Source organism: Pelodiscus sinensis, chromosome Z (genome assembly GCF_052426305.1).
Source record: "Pelodiscus sinensis isolate ZL-2025 chromosome Z, ASM5242630v1, whole genome shotgun sequence".
NCBI classification, from domain to species: Eukaryota; Metazoa; Chordata; order Testudines; family Trionychidae; genus Pelodiscus; species Pelodiscus sinensis.
Window position 1 is genome coordinate 25471984 of NC_143085.1, and position 14999 is coordinate 25486982.

General features: G+C 44.0%; 1 long non-coding RNA gene across 1 annotated transcript in view; it reads left to right on the forward strand.

The window, feature by feature from the left end:
* Positions 1 to 14560, forward strand: part of LOC142818397 (uncharacterized) — a 32667-nt gene extending 18107 nt beyond the window's left edge. The window contains exon 3 of the long non-coding RNA XR_012895888.2: positions 14206 to 14560. This is a non-coding gene — a long non-coding RNA (uncharacterized LOC142818397). The remainder of the gene's footprint in view (positions 1 to 14205) is intronic.
* The last annotated feature ends 439 nt before the right edge of the window (positions 14561 to 14999 follow it).

A 14999-nucleotide genomic window follows, 5' to 3' on the forward strand; every position in this document is an offset into this window, starting at 1 on the left:
CCTGTTTGGGGCTATGTAGGAATTGCATAAAAATGGATCTTCCTAGCCCAAACCATCGCCTTTTGAACTTCTGCTACCGGAGCATCTAAAACAGTGTTTCTTAAACTTTTTAAAACCGAGGAACACCAAACAATAATTTTTTTATGGGGAACACCAAGGATTTTTGTTGAGAGAAAAAAAAAGGAAGCTTGCCCCTTTTAAGAATGGCCATTTGAACTCTGTTCTCTCTGAGCCAAAATTAGGGACACATTACCTACATCCCCTGACCTCTGTTTACTATGCCCCTGACTCTCAGGTTCAAGATGGACATATGACCACAAGTAAAAGTAACCCCCTCTAAGAACTTTTCCCACCATCCTCCTACCCATAGGGGATGAATTTGAGTTTGCCCTCCAATGAACACTCTCTCCTCTGGTGCTGGTCTCACCCCTGTGGTGTCTGCCCTTCTGCTTCATCCCCTAGCACCTGCACTTTCCCTTACCCCTGCACCCTCTTGGTGCTTCCTTCTTCCCTCACTTCCCCTGCCTCTTTCTCTCTGATGCCCATCCCCTCACCACCCTCTGTCCCAGTTCCTCTCATGCTCCTCTGTGCCCTCACTTTGTGACTTGCTCCATCTCTGCCTACCTCATGCCCACCCCTCCTTTTAACCCTTCTCCCAGCACCTCCCCCTCCTCTTGATTCCTCTTTCCCCCAATGCCCTTCTCCTCTCCTCTCCCAGCATCACCCTGTCCCCTCCACCCTCCCACCCCCACTGATTCCTCCCCTGCCTCCTCCTGCCCTTTTCCTCATTGTCTCCACTTGGCTCCCTGGCATTTGTCTCTCCTCCACCCTGTCTCTTGGTGCCTTCCCCTTTCTTCTCCTGCCCTGCCCTGCCTCTTCCCTCCCCTCCACACAAGCCCTTTTCCTTCCCACCCTCCTTCCCCCTAGTTCTCTCTGAGCCCCTCTCCCATCTTTGGCCTTCCAGTTTGCGGGGCTGGAGTTTGTGGTCAGGCCCCAGAAGTCCTGCAGCCCTGGCCCCAGCTGTTTCCGAGGCAGGACTGCTTGCCGGGCCTGGAGCTGGGCCGCCCGTGGTGCTAATGTTAGTGCCACATTCCAGTCCCTGCACCAGCTTTGGCTCCCAATAGGAGGAGCACGGGGGCTGGGAAGGGGGAACAAAACCCCTAATCCTCCCAGATCTGGCTTTCGGAGTGTGGCTGTGCGAGCAGATTCATGCACTGCTGCTCCACCAGTGGAGTGGGAAGGGGTGCGGGGAGAAAGGGCCAAGCATAGAGCACACACCAGCAGAGCCTGAACATACCCCACTCTGCAGCGCTCCAGCGAGCTCTGTGTGGTCTCTGCTGGGACTCTGGTGGCAGCTCCCAGAAGCGGCTCACTGGATCCAACCAGCGCCCCTCCCCCTCCGGCAGAAGTGGTGACCACTTGTGGATAGAGGAGGCCGGGCTGGTGGCGCATGGCGGAGGCAATCCGTAGCGGGAGGGAAGGGAACTCTGGACATTGTGCGACACCAGCAGCGGCCCTGGCTGCCCGTGCAAAAGCACCAAAGGAGCCACTTAATGTGCTGGGTGGCGTCGGGGAGCAGCTGCTGCACCGCGACTGTCCTGGAAAAAAAGGGACATATGGTCATCATATCTCCATGGCACACCTCCAACTTCCTCCAGCTTCCTTGCGGCATACCAGTATGCCACACACCACAGTTTAAAAAATGCTGAAAATATAAAGTCCTTTGGCAAGCATGTTGCAAAATTGAGTTGCCTGCTTTGGCACTGAACAAGAGATTCTGTCAGCAGAATCTACATAGCCACAGTTTTGCTCCTTTAGAGATGTATTGGGTACGCTCCCCAAATCTGAAAAATTCTGACCAGTTCCATAGTGGCCCAGAAAAGAGGCAGGGGCAGATGGGACATTCCTGCAAATATAATCCAAATATTTGCCTTGAAAAATTCATCAAGATCCATACAGTTAGAAAAATGCAAGCCCTAATTTATATAAAACTCTGCATATCTATATATCTGTTTTAGAAATGAAATGTCTTGTCTGTTTGTGCAAGAACTCCTCCCCAACAGCAACAGCTAGGGCCACCACATTTGGTAGGCAGTTTCCTCTTGCCCTAACTTAAAGCAAGGTCAGGGTTTGGTTGTGCCTGGAACAGGGAAAGTGGAAGGAATGAGGTTTTTCTCCCCTACATGGAAAGGGAGGGGCAGAGAGAGGAGGGACATGATCTTCACACTCACTAATGGGGGCAGTGAATGGGGATGGGATACTTCAGAATGAGCATTGGGGACATCTGCACTCACGTGAGATTGACTGTCTGGGGATGGGGCTCTGCATGTTGCAGGCCAGGCCATCTTTTACAGAAGCTACAGGACCTGGGCATTACCACTCCCCTTGCTATGGGGCATGAGGTTTCCCCTCCCCACCGATGGGGCCTTCATATACCTCCTCCCCTGCTTTTCCACATGTGGTGAAGCTCCTATCCAGGAGTGCCTAACAATTTTCCCCTCCCCTCACACCACTTCAATTGAACTGTCGGGATTACCTGCACACTCCCCCTCCCCTGCTTCCTCCAGGGGCCTGGGGATTTCCCCCTCCCCCCAAAAAAAGTGTCCCGTGAATCCCCAAATACTCACACTTTGTGCCACAAGCCTTTAGTTGTCCAAACACAATGAGCTTCGGGTATGAATGTTATTCCTTGTTGTTTTCTAAGGACTGAGAGAACCAATCACGTACTAGCAAGCTTTATTAAAAATGTGTAGGATTAATATTATCCAAAGATCTTAAGGTTTTATTACCACTTGCAGTGATTGGGGATGGATTGCAAATGACTTGCTAATCAGAACGATTGCATTGTCCAAAATAACAGATATTCACAGCATTTCATTTTCTCCCCAGGTATGCATTTGCCCTCATGTGCATCTTATTCTCCAGGCCACTCACTTCACTACAGAATCTTAAACACTGGATCCTCACATGAAGCTGTTTACAAGTTTCCTCAAGAGCATGTCTACAAGTGCTGATAATGCCCTTTCTTTTCCAGGGAGCTTTGCTTGCCTTGATCTAGGAAGTATTGATAGACATTGATTCATATTTTAAGCAGACCTCCAAAAGACTTACTGATCATTTTGGGATGTTCCATTTTTTAAAATTAATTTCCATCTCATACAGTGCTGTATGCACACTCCTAGCTGGACTAATTTTTAACACTGAATGCCAGAATAGTACTAAAGATGGCTGAAGCACGTGCTGTTGAATTAGGAGATGGTGGATTAAGACCTTGATCCTATTTTTCTGATGACCTGAGACCCTCTTTTAAGGACCAGAGTGAGAAGGCAGTATTTGGGGGAAAATGAACTGCTAATTCCAAAGACAAATCAATTCAAGAAGGCATTTAATGCAATTAAATGTCCATGAGTACTAGATGCAGGGAGAAAAATCAGCATAAGACCTCTCCATAACTAATTCCTTGGGATGGTAATGGAGAATATATAAAGCTAAAGAGTTTGAAACCAGCTACAAAGAAATTGGTGAACAAATGAGACAGTACATGGATTTGATGAGTCTGGGTTTTAAAAGGGAATGATAATACAAAATTGATAAAGAATCAAAATGAAAAGTGATGAGGGAGGGGGATAAGGTAACCAAGCTACTGAACTGGTGTCTATTTTTATGTATCACTGACAAAACTGGATGCTAAGCTTGTTAACCTCTCTCTCTGCACTTGATGGAAAGACATTGTCACCACCTGACAAGGCTCATTGCCAGAGGCTGTTGTGCAGCTGGTTGGTGAAGCAGCTGGCAAGTCAGAATGGTGGAATCTCACCCTCTCTGCTAGTAAATTGCTGTCCTTTAGTGATCTTTCCAGGCTGTGACTTAGCTTAGAATACAACATAATCTTACTTATATCAGTGCAAATTAGAAGGAGTTTGGTTGATGCATCAGAATTACACCAGCATAGAAAGAGAAGTGAGAGTGGAATCAAGGTGAGGACATTACATTTACAGAATTATTAAATATAATAAAAATAGATGAAATATTTGTCACCTGTAGAATTTGCATTTTGTACATCAACCTAGAAGGCAAATCTGCCTTCAGTTGCACATGTGCAACCCTTACTACTGATGTCAAGGCAAGTGGTGTGATTCCAGAGGTCCTTATTTTATGGTATGTTGCTACTTTCTGTAAACAAACCAAGTAGTCAGACAATGACACACAAACTAAGATTTTCAAACCTTATTAGTGGTTTTAGATGTCAGTCTTTGGGGGCCCAAATGGAGACACCTTTGTAAGGCTGCTTTTCAGAGATGCTGGTTGTTCAACTCCTACCAAAAATTGGGCCCCATTTAAGGTGCCTTAAACTAGGTACTCAAGAGCATTATTGTAAATATTGGCCATTATTCAATATCTCTGCCCCCTTCCTAGTTTTGAAGTTGAAATGAATTAGTGTGGAGGAGGAGATTGGTAGACAGTGTGATTTTGCAAGGGGGAAATTAGCTTGCTTACTGACAAAAAAAGAAAAGAAAAGAGCATTTAGCAGGTGAGGTGGCTATCCTCATGATTTTCTGTCAGGCATCTAACAGTTGATTACAAACAGGCCAGAAATTTGCCACAGATAGTATGTCATAGTCTACTAGTTTCTTTCTACTAGTTTCTATTTGTCATTCCTGGTGCTCCTTGCTACACTGCTACTTAGCTTCTTTATCATTCAAGAGATCCCTTTACAGGCCTTAGTCTACACTAGGGAGTTATTTCAAAATAATAAGTGGAGCATCCCCACTCCGAAGGCTGATATTTCAAAATCATGGGCTTAGTATTTTGAAATCTGTACTTCTGCTTTCTTCAGGGAATAACATTTATTTCAAAATAGTATTAGTGTGAATTCCCTGCTGCTGCTATTTCGAAATAACTATTCCCCAGAGTAATTTGAAGTAATTACTCCCTAGTGCGTCCTGGGGCTCTAAGTTGAGGTAGCGTGTCCACAATAACGGAGCCTGCCTTGGACTAATTTCTAGCCTTCCCCATAATGTGGACATGCTATTTTGATTTTGTTATTTCAGGAGCACAGACCCTTCTCCCTTGCCCTCCCCCTGTGAGCCAAGGTCCCTTCTCCCTCCTCACCCTTTCCCACCGCCCCAGCTGGCTGTGGTGCACGTCAAACCTGGCTCTAACCCTGGCAGCCAGGGAGGTAAAAGGGTGCCTGCCAGCCCTGTGTGGGGCGCAGTGGGTTTCAGGTAGTGTCGTGTGCACATGGCGCTCTGGAGCACTGCAGCTTGCTGATGTGGGGAAAGTAGGAGTGCTGGAGGCCGCTGTTCCAACCTCTCCCCTGGGAGACTTAGGGGTGCTTGGCAGCCACAGTAAGTGCAGCTGCTTGGGAAGGGGTGATTCTCTGTGGGGGCAGCTGAGTTCTGGGTAGTCGGGCACTGTGCTCTGGCTCCCCAAGAACCTGGCAGCAGGGGAGCCCTAAAGAGCTGCAGCTGGCACATAAGCCTGGCTGGGAGCCCTGCTCATTCCACCTGTTCCTGGGTTGCTGTCCTGAGCACCACACTTTCCCCCTCCCCAGCCTAGAGCTGTCATGGCTGTGATGCGGAGTCTGTCAGCTAGGCCGTGTCCAGACTCAGGGGTTTTTTCGGGAAAAATAGCCTTTTCCCGAAAAAACTTCCCCTGCGTCCAGACTCAAGCCGCGTTCTTTCGAAATTATTTTGAAAGAACGCGGCTTTTCTTTCGATGGCGGTAAACCTCGTTTCACGAGGAAGAACGCCTTCTTTCGAAAGTTCCTCTTTCGAAAGAAGGCGTTCTTCAATGTAAATAGGGCTTCTTCAAAAGAGAGCATCCAGACTCACTGGGTGCTCTCTTTCGAAAAAGCGGATTGCTCTTTCGAAAGAAGCCTGCAGTCTAGACATAGCCCTACTGTGCCATGTTTCTTGACGTTGAAAGCTCTGTGGGGTAGGGGAGGCAGAAGAGAAGTTGGGGATTGATTTGAAATAGCAATTCCAAATGGTGAGGGGAAGCAGCGAGGTTGGGCTCGAGCTGGGAGATGGGGGAAGGGGGAAAGAGGGAGGAGGAAGGCAGGACACAGAGTAACGTGATGACATCACTTTATCATCCCGTAGGAAAAAACGTTTTTTTAAATATAGAGGGAAATGAAAACTCCTCTTTCAACCAGCTCTTATACAGAATATATGTTTTTACTTTGTGTGAAACTGATTAGATCTTTTTTGTTGGGTTCTCTTTGACAGAAAATGCCATTTTAGTTTACATCTGTTTAAAAAAATAAGTAGATTTTGATGAAAGATGTGGTTTAAAAATTAAATGAATTTCCTTCTATGTCAAACACTTTTAAAAGTTTGACATTCGCATGTTTAGATAAAATTGAATGTTTTATTCCATTACCTTGTTTCAGAATTTTATTTTGTGGAATTTTTTTGTCCTTGTTCAATTGACAAAATGGGAAAAAAATCCAGATCTTTGGTCGTCATCTTAACTACTCATGATATTGCTCCTTGTAACTGTCTATGCATAGGTTTTTAAAAAATATCTTTTCAAGTAGAGAGAAACTTACTTTTTCAAAATCTTTTCATTTTTCCAGAGACATCATCCATTCAGATCATGATTCTGTTGTGGTAGAGAGTACTGCTACCTTTTTAGCAGTTGTCCAATCTAAACCAATTGATTACTTATATTCTTTATTGGTAACATTTCTCTTGCAAAAAGGCTTAAGTCACTTACCTTGACTGTCTTTGTTTTACTCTCTTCAGGAAAGGTAAAATACTGATTTATCTTCTTCAGAATTACAGTACATTTTAATAAGTGTACATAAGATAATTCGTGATTCTTAGTTGGAAAGCACAATATAAACACTGTTTTTAGTTTACAATCTTTAAATATTAAACAATTTCTTGGGTGGGGGAAATTTATAAAAAATTCTGTTTTTAAAGGAAAATGCCACAGATTTTAGACCAGTTGAATAACTTAAAAAAACAACTTTTGGGGGCATGTTTCCTAATTGTTGCTGATCTTCAGGGATATTCCTTATTCACTGCATTGTTCCATAATATGTCACTGTCCATCATGTCTTTACTTCTATTTCTAAAATAATAAAGAATTTGTTAGAAAGATGTTGCTAAATACCTCCAGCATATATGTGCTTTTATGAATTTCAGTTTAATTTTTGGCATGTTACTTTCTTGGTAGAAGACTAATAGGAGAGGTCAAATAATTGTTTGCCATTTGGTGCATTCACATTGTGAGTGTCTTTGTCTTGAAGTGGTTGACTTCAATATAATCTGATCAATTGTGTTTTCAAGATGAAAATGACCAAGACTGGTAAAAATGAGCAATGAAATCTTGTAAAAGATTCATCTCAATATATTTTATGTGCTGGTGGCACCCTTGAGACCTTATCCATGCCAAACCAGAGAATTTGCTGACCCATAGATGATCAATATTTTCTAACAGCATTACCAACGTGTCTACTGCTTACTGGGCTCTTAGAAGTCATTTAGGGGGTAAGTTGGAGCTGAATAAACTGGGGCTATGTCATCAGGGTTATTCTGAAGAAACTGCCAAAATAACTATTTTGAAATAGCACATCCACACTACAAATCCCCATCGAAATAACACATTTATATCTAAATAGCACATCCACACTGATTGGAGGCTGAATCGCATTTAAAATCCCCTGAGAGCACTCCTGGCAGGGCATCAGGTCATCAGTCACTTCCTGTAGCTGCTTCTTGAGGCTATCTGAGGCTTGTGCTTAAAGGGGCCCCCGTACAGCTGTGTCTAAGGCTCTTTTCCATTGCCCACCTCCTTGAGGAACAACAAACTCACAGGCTGCATCTAGACTGGTAAGTTTTTCTGCAAAAGCGGATGCTTTTGTGCAAAAACTTGCCAGCTGTCTACACTGGCCGCTTGATTTTGCGCAAAAGCACTGACTTTCTATTGTCTGAAATCAGTGCCTCTTGCACAAATGCTTTGATGTTCCCGTTCAGGCAAAAGCCCTTTTCCGGAAACGTTTTTGTGCAAGAGGGCCAGTGTAGACAGCTAAAAACTGTTTTGCGCAAAAAAGCCTCTATGGCAAAAATGGCGATCGGGACTTTGTTGCGCAAAACCGCCTCTAGATTGGCACAGACGCTTTTCCGCAAAAAGTGCTCTTGCGGAAAAGCATCTGTGCCAATCTAGATGCTCTTTTCCGCAAATGCTTTTAATGGAAAAACTTTTCCGTTAAAAGCATTTGTGGAAAATCATGCCAGTCTAGACGTAGCCACACTGTATGCTCTGGTTTCCCTTGTGGATGCCACAGCACTTCCACTGTGGATCCAGAACTGCTGCAAAGCAGTGCCAGGTTCTTTGATGTCCTGCTGCACCTCCTGGCTCCATTTATACAGACTGCCCTTCTGGCGCTGCAGACCCATGACAACCAGCTCAGAATGGGGCATGTCCTTGCCCCGGCCCAAGTAGTCCTCCTGCAACATAGCCTCTTCCAGCCTCTCCTGAACGCTGTGCACCACCTCTTCTGGCCCGGGGAGACCAGTTCTGACTGGTGGGACTGCATCGTCACGGAGCAGTGGGATGACCAGCTGTGGATCCAGAATGTCTGCTTGCAGAAGGACACTTTCGTGGAGTTCTGTGAGTGGCTTGCCCCTGCCCTCCGGTAACTGGATACCCACATGCGACCTGTCACCTCCCTCCAGAAAGGTGTTTCCATTACACTTTGGAAGTTCGCTATGTTGGACAGCTACTGCTCTTGGGGGAACCAGTATGGCATGGGGAGATCGACTGTCAGGGCCATGCTCATGCAAATTTGACTCTCCTGCTATTGTTCTAGGAGGATGGTGAAGTACTAGAATGAGCTCCATAGGAAGTGGCAGGAGGTGGAAGCACTGGAGAGTAATTAGTTCGAATTGCTCTGGGGAATAATTATTTTGAAATAGAAGCATGGGAGTATACATATGACTGTTATTTCAAAATAACAATTTCAAATGAGCATTACACCTCATGAAAAGCAGGAGTACAGATTTCAAATTCTGTAGCACATTATTTCGACATAAGGGGCTTGTTAGTGTGGACACTCCACTTCTCAATTTGTCCGTGGGGATGTTATTTTGAAATAATGTCCTAGTGTAGGCCAGGGCTAGGAGAGGTTGGATATGGGAGATGATCCCATTATATACACACACACACACACACACACACACACACACACACACACACCTTTTAAAAAGAGATTATACAAATACACACCCTAACTTGAAACAGAATTAAGGCAGTAAAAAGTTTAAAATGGAGTTTCAGTTACAATATGGAGTAACTTTAGTTACAGTGTATTAAAAAAGGAGTTACAATAACAGATTCTTGAAAGGCAATTCTTAACAGGAGACTAACAAATTAATCCAAAAGCGCTTAACATTGTTTCATTTGTAAAATCCCATTCATAAAAACTGGACTGCAATTCACGAGGCTATATAACGTCACATTTGTAGATATAATTAATTAAAAGGACCATTTCATTCTCTACCTTACATTATGCTGGGCCTCTGCATAAAACTGGAGAGATATTCCAGAAAAACTCCTCTGTATCTAGGGAATGTGTCTGCTCTTCCAAAAAAATTTCCAGAAGGGCTGATGCACTCTTTTGGAAGCTCTGTATTCCTCATTTTGTGCAGACAGGACAAAGTTGGAAAAGACTCTTCCAAAAAAAGAATCAGAAAAAGTTACACAAATTGTGGTTCACAATTTGTGTACTTTTTTCTGAAACCGGCCCCAGTAGCGTAGACATCGCCTGAGCCAGGTCAAGGCTGCATCAGAGCTAATGTAATTAGAAATAGAGTTTTCTTTAAACTCTGTGATCTAATTTAATTCTTACCCTCTATTTGTACATACAGAGTTTTTATTATAAGAGAGTAGAAAGGGGATTTTTAATTGAACTTTGAATTAATTTTGAAATACAGTTTTTTCCTTGCATGAGAATCAATTTTTTGTGTGCCTATTTCACAATTACATTTGAGACAAATGTCTGTTATTGACGCTTAGACTTTGAAATGGTAGTATACTGAAATGAGTTTCAGATACATGGAAATTTCTCTTGCTGCAACAAATAATGAACACATGTAAATGAAAAATGCCTTAAAACCATTTTTAGAAATATAAGGAGAAGCTTAATGACAAGCTTAACTTGTTGCAATAAGCTTTTGGAGCTGAAAGTGTATTCTCTAAACAATTATTTGCTTATCTATCTGTCTGTCTGTCTGTCTATCTATCTATAATTATTTTTGCCTAGGAGAGACAATTTCCTTTAATAAATATTTTAAACTGTAAGTTATTAAAAATGTGTCCTTTAATTAGTTCAGGTTATTGATGTCATTAGAATTTTTATGTATAAAATGTTTATTCATTTTAACCAGTTTGTATTCCCATATTCATTCACTGCTTTGTTTTCAGTAACAGTTTTCTTGAGATTAGTACATAAAAGTTTAGTTTTTTTCCTCTTCAGGTTATTACTTAAGGTTCTGTTATAAATGGAACAATATGTTTGAAAATGAGTTTGCTTTTTGCCTGTAAATTAGGAATAGCTATAGAATTTCAGTGAAGTTTTTATAAAGAAAAATGTATGTGAAGCACATTCCTTGCTTTGTAACCATGTTTTATACTCGGATAAATCACCAAGGGGGAGAGCCAACATAATCACAGGATTATAAATGCCCATTTTATTTTGGCTACTTTTGCATATTGAAAAGCTATATTAGTTTGACCATCAGCTAACTGTGATGAATTATCTGTAAGCAAAATCACTTTGAACAAGCATTTTGAAGAGAAATATGATGGCTGCTTAGGAACATGAGTTGCCATATCAGAACAACCAAGAGCCCATCTAATTTCCTACAGGATTGTCTTTGCTCCCAAAGAACTTACAAATTAAGTCCATGAAAGCTATAAATAGACTCGCAAATCCTTGATCTAAATAGAGATGTGCTACCAAACTATTAGGTGCTATTCTGTGTTTCTCTGTATTGTATTAACTAGTACATCGTTGGGCAATCTGTACTTCAAAGCACTGCTGAAGTAAGCAAGCAACTCCACTGAAGTCCATAGAATTATGCCTGCTTACCTAGGCCCTGGTTTGAAAATCTATATACAAAGTTTTGGGAAACAAAGGGTTAAATAGATGTCCTGGATTTCACATAATGTCTTTGCCTTAATAAGCCAGTAAGGATCCCCAGACTTCCCATCTACGTCCTTGTTGCTCTTCTCCTCCCAAAATAGGAATGCAGATGGTCAGGATTTTTTCAGCAAAATATTGTTTCACCAAAACTGATTTTTTATAATGTATGAGAGAATAGGTTGGTTTTGAAAATTTTCTCAACTCAATATTTTTTTTAAAAAAAAATTCTCAAAACTGAAAGCTGGTTCCAAGTTGCTTGTTTAGAAGTTTAAGGTAAACACGGTACAATTTAGTACCATTACTCTGTGGGAACAAAGGGTGTAAATAACTGGTACATTGGAATAGTGATAGAAATGTAGCCGTGTTAGTCTGGGGTAGCTGAAGCAAAATGCAGGACAATGTAGCACTTTAAAGACTAACAAGATGGTTTATTAGATGATGAGCTTTCGTGGGCCAGACCCACTTCCTCAGATCAAAAACTTTTTGATCTGAGGAAGTGGGTCTGGCCCACGAAAGCTCATCATCTAATAAACCATCTTGTTAGTCTTTAAAGTGCTACATTGTCCTCCATTTTGGTACATTGGAAGACGCTCTGATAATGGCAGTGAGTAAGCAACTTTCCTTCCTGCTTGAAGACACCATCTACTACCTCTATGTAAGACGGAAACACTTCTCCCCGCCATTTCCCTTTAGCTTGACTTTATCAACAGAAAATGAAGACTAACACAATACAGGGCTTGACTTTCCAAAGGGCTATACCTGATACAACACACAAAGCCAGTAATAAATCTGGGTGTTCAGGATATGATAAGATTAGAGCCATAAACTCAACTCCAAGCTTTTTCTACTCTACTTGAGCAGCCCAAATCTGAAATCTATTTCCTCCCTTATTAATTCCCTCCCGGTTTCACATTGCTGGCAGTTGATGTGGTGTAGAGACCATTCATCCCCTTCTGCCTTGGTCCAGTGTGAGATCTGTGCACCACATTTGAGGGCAACTGCAGTATAGCTGTGTCCTTTGCATCCACATAGCATTCAGTGGGAGTGCAACTTATAAAAGGTAAAGAAACGCAGGAAAAGTTGGATATGATGAGATATGTGACCAGCCAGATAATTCAAGATGCAGATTCCCCAAGCAGAGGCCAGGAGGCAAATACAGCACACTCTGTAAGTGAGGGCGGCAGGAGAACTTCGCATAAGAAAGATGTCAGTTTATAAAGAAGCATTAAGTGACAAATGGCACTGCACTCAGAGACTGGGAGAAATGTTAGAAATGTTTGCTCTGAAACATTGACAGCTAAATGTAATAATAAAGGCTTAAACTGAGACACTGCAGAGTTCCTTCTCACACTTGCTGTTATGTGGGAGTTCGAAGCAGTTTATTATTCTAGGCCCTATTCTCTATGTCTCACCTAATGACTGGAAAGAAGAACTCTGTTTTTATTATTGGCTTTGTCAAGCTGTCAATGGATCTAATGCCAGCTGCTAACAGGGACAGCTCATCTATCGCTGCATAAGTGTAAGGGATGAAGTTGTTTCTCACAGCTTGGGTTGCAGAGTTTCACTTAATTCCCCTTCTCCAACCCCAGTAGCTATTCTCGTCAGTTCTGATCAGACAGGGCTTGTAAGGCTGTCAGTGCCTCTGTCAGTCACGGGAGATATAGAAGGCTACAGTGGGGAAGGAGATGCATTAGTGTTTCTCTATGTGTCAAAGCCCTTCCCTGGGGCAACATACTGAGTGCAAGACTCTTTGTCTCTTGTGTGGAATTTCTTTTTCTTCTCGTGTAGGGCTTGATAGAAACCAGAAGCTGCTGAGTTTTAATCCCAGCACTGACTTGGTATATCCTTGGGCTGGTCATTTAAATGATCTGCATCACATTCATCCCTGCTGTAACTTCAGTGTGGGATATAGCTGGCCCTCTGAGGCTACGTCTACACTGCATAATTATTTTGGAATAAACTATTCTGGAAGAAATACTCCAAAATAACTTATTTCAAAATAGCGCATCTACACTGCAAATGCCCACTGAAATAGTGCTGAGCTATATCAAAATAGAGAGTCACACTGATTGGATGTTGAATCTCATTTAAGGCTACCCGGAAGCACTTCAGGCAGGGCATCAGGACAGCACTCTCTTCCCGTGGCTGCTGACTGAGGCTATCTGGGGCTCATGCTTAAAGGGACCCACACCCATACAGCAGTGTCTAAGCCTCTTTTCTTTTGCCCACCTCACTGAGGGACAGCAAACCCATTCCTCTGCCTGCTGTGGTTGCCCTTGCGGACACCTCAGCAATCTAGCTCTAGAGCTGGAGCTGCCTTTGGGTAGTCAACAGCTATTGAAGTTTGTGCTGACCCTCATGCTGCAGTTTCTACAGGCTGCCTCCCAGACACTGCAGGAATCCAACCCCCTGCTCATTCTGGAGACCCTTCTCGGATCTCTGAGGGCACAACTCATGCTGCTGGATCCTGCCCACCCTCTCCTGCACAGTGTACATTGCTGCTTCTGGCATCTGGACACCAGTGCCGATTCATAGGATTGGCTTGTCATGGAGCGGTGGGGCAACCAGCAGAGGCTCCAGAATTTCCGGATGAGGAAGGACAACTTTCAGTAGCTCTGTGAGTGGCTCACCCCTGCCCGCAGGTGACAGGACACTCACATGTGACCTGCCATCTCTGTCCAGAAGCAGGTCACCATTGCCCTTTGGAAGCTCTCCACGCTGACAGCTACTGATCCATTAGGAACCAGTTTGGCATGGGAATATCAACTGTCAGGGCCCTGGTTGTGCAGGCTTGGTGCTCAGGCTATTGTCCCAAGAGGGGGTTAGGTGGTTGGAATGGTGTTCCCTAGGGAAAGGAGGGTGGTTGTTGGTGGTGGTGGAAGCCCTCTTTCGGGGGGGAGAGTGTTCAATCCCACCCTCACAAAGCCTTGTTGGGGGATAAGTGAGGGATTGCTCCTGCTGTTGGGAGGGGGAGGGGGGGATGGTTCAGGGACCTCCAAAGGACTCTAGTAACCTTGAGATACTGGCTGTTTGTTTGTCTCCTTCCACAGGTAGTGCGGGCCACCACACCATCCTGCTGCGCAGGGCCATCAGCTTTGGTGACATGGATGTCATCATTTCTGGCTTTGCCAACATGGAGTTCCCCAACTGTGGGTGGAGGGGCAGATGTTGACAGCATCTGTATCCTCACATGGGTCCTCAACCACCAGGAATATGTGTACATCAATTGGAAGGGATGCTTTTTGATGGTCCTGCAGGCCATCGTGGACCACCGTTGCCACTTTACAGACATCTACATCTGGTGGTCCAGGAAGGCACATGACACTTGCATCTTCTGCAACTCCGGTGTGTTCCAGAAGTTTCATGCTGGCATTTTTTCCTTCACTGCAACATTAAAGTTAGGGATGTGGACATGACACTTTGTATTGTGTGGGATACAGCCTACCCTCTATTACTCTGGCTAACAAAGCCCTACATTGGCCACCTTGACTACTCCAAGGAACGGTTCAACGCCAGGCTCAGCAGGGCCCGCATGATGGTGGAGGGTGTCTGAAGGTGAGGTTCCATTGCCTCCTCACCTGGCTGGACCTCAAAGACTGAAACATCCCACATGTGGTGGCTCTGTGCTGTGTCCTTCACAATATTTGTGAAAGGAAAGGGGAGGTGTTCCTCCCTGGGTGGGAGGCAGAGGCTGATTGACATGGCAGGGCCTTTGAGCAGCTATGCATGGCTGCCATCTGGCAGGCCCATTAAGGGGCTGTGAGCATCTGGGAGGCCCTGAGAGAGAGTTTCTCACAAGGACCCCAGTGACTCCAGCAGATTATGTAGCACTGGGAAGAAGGAT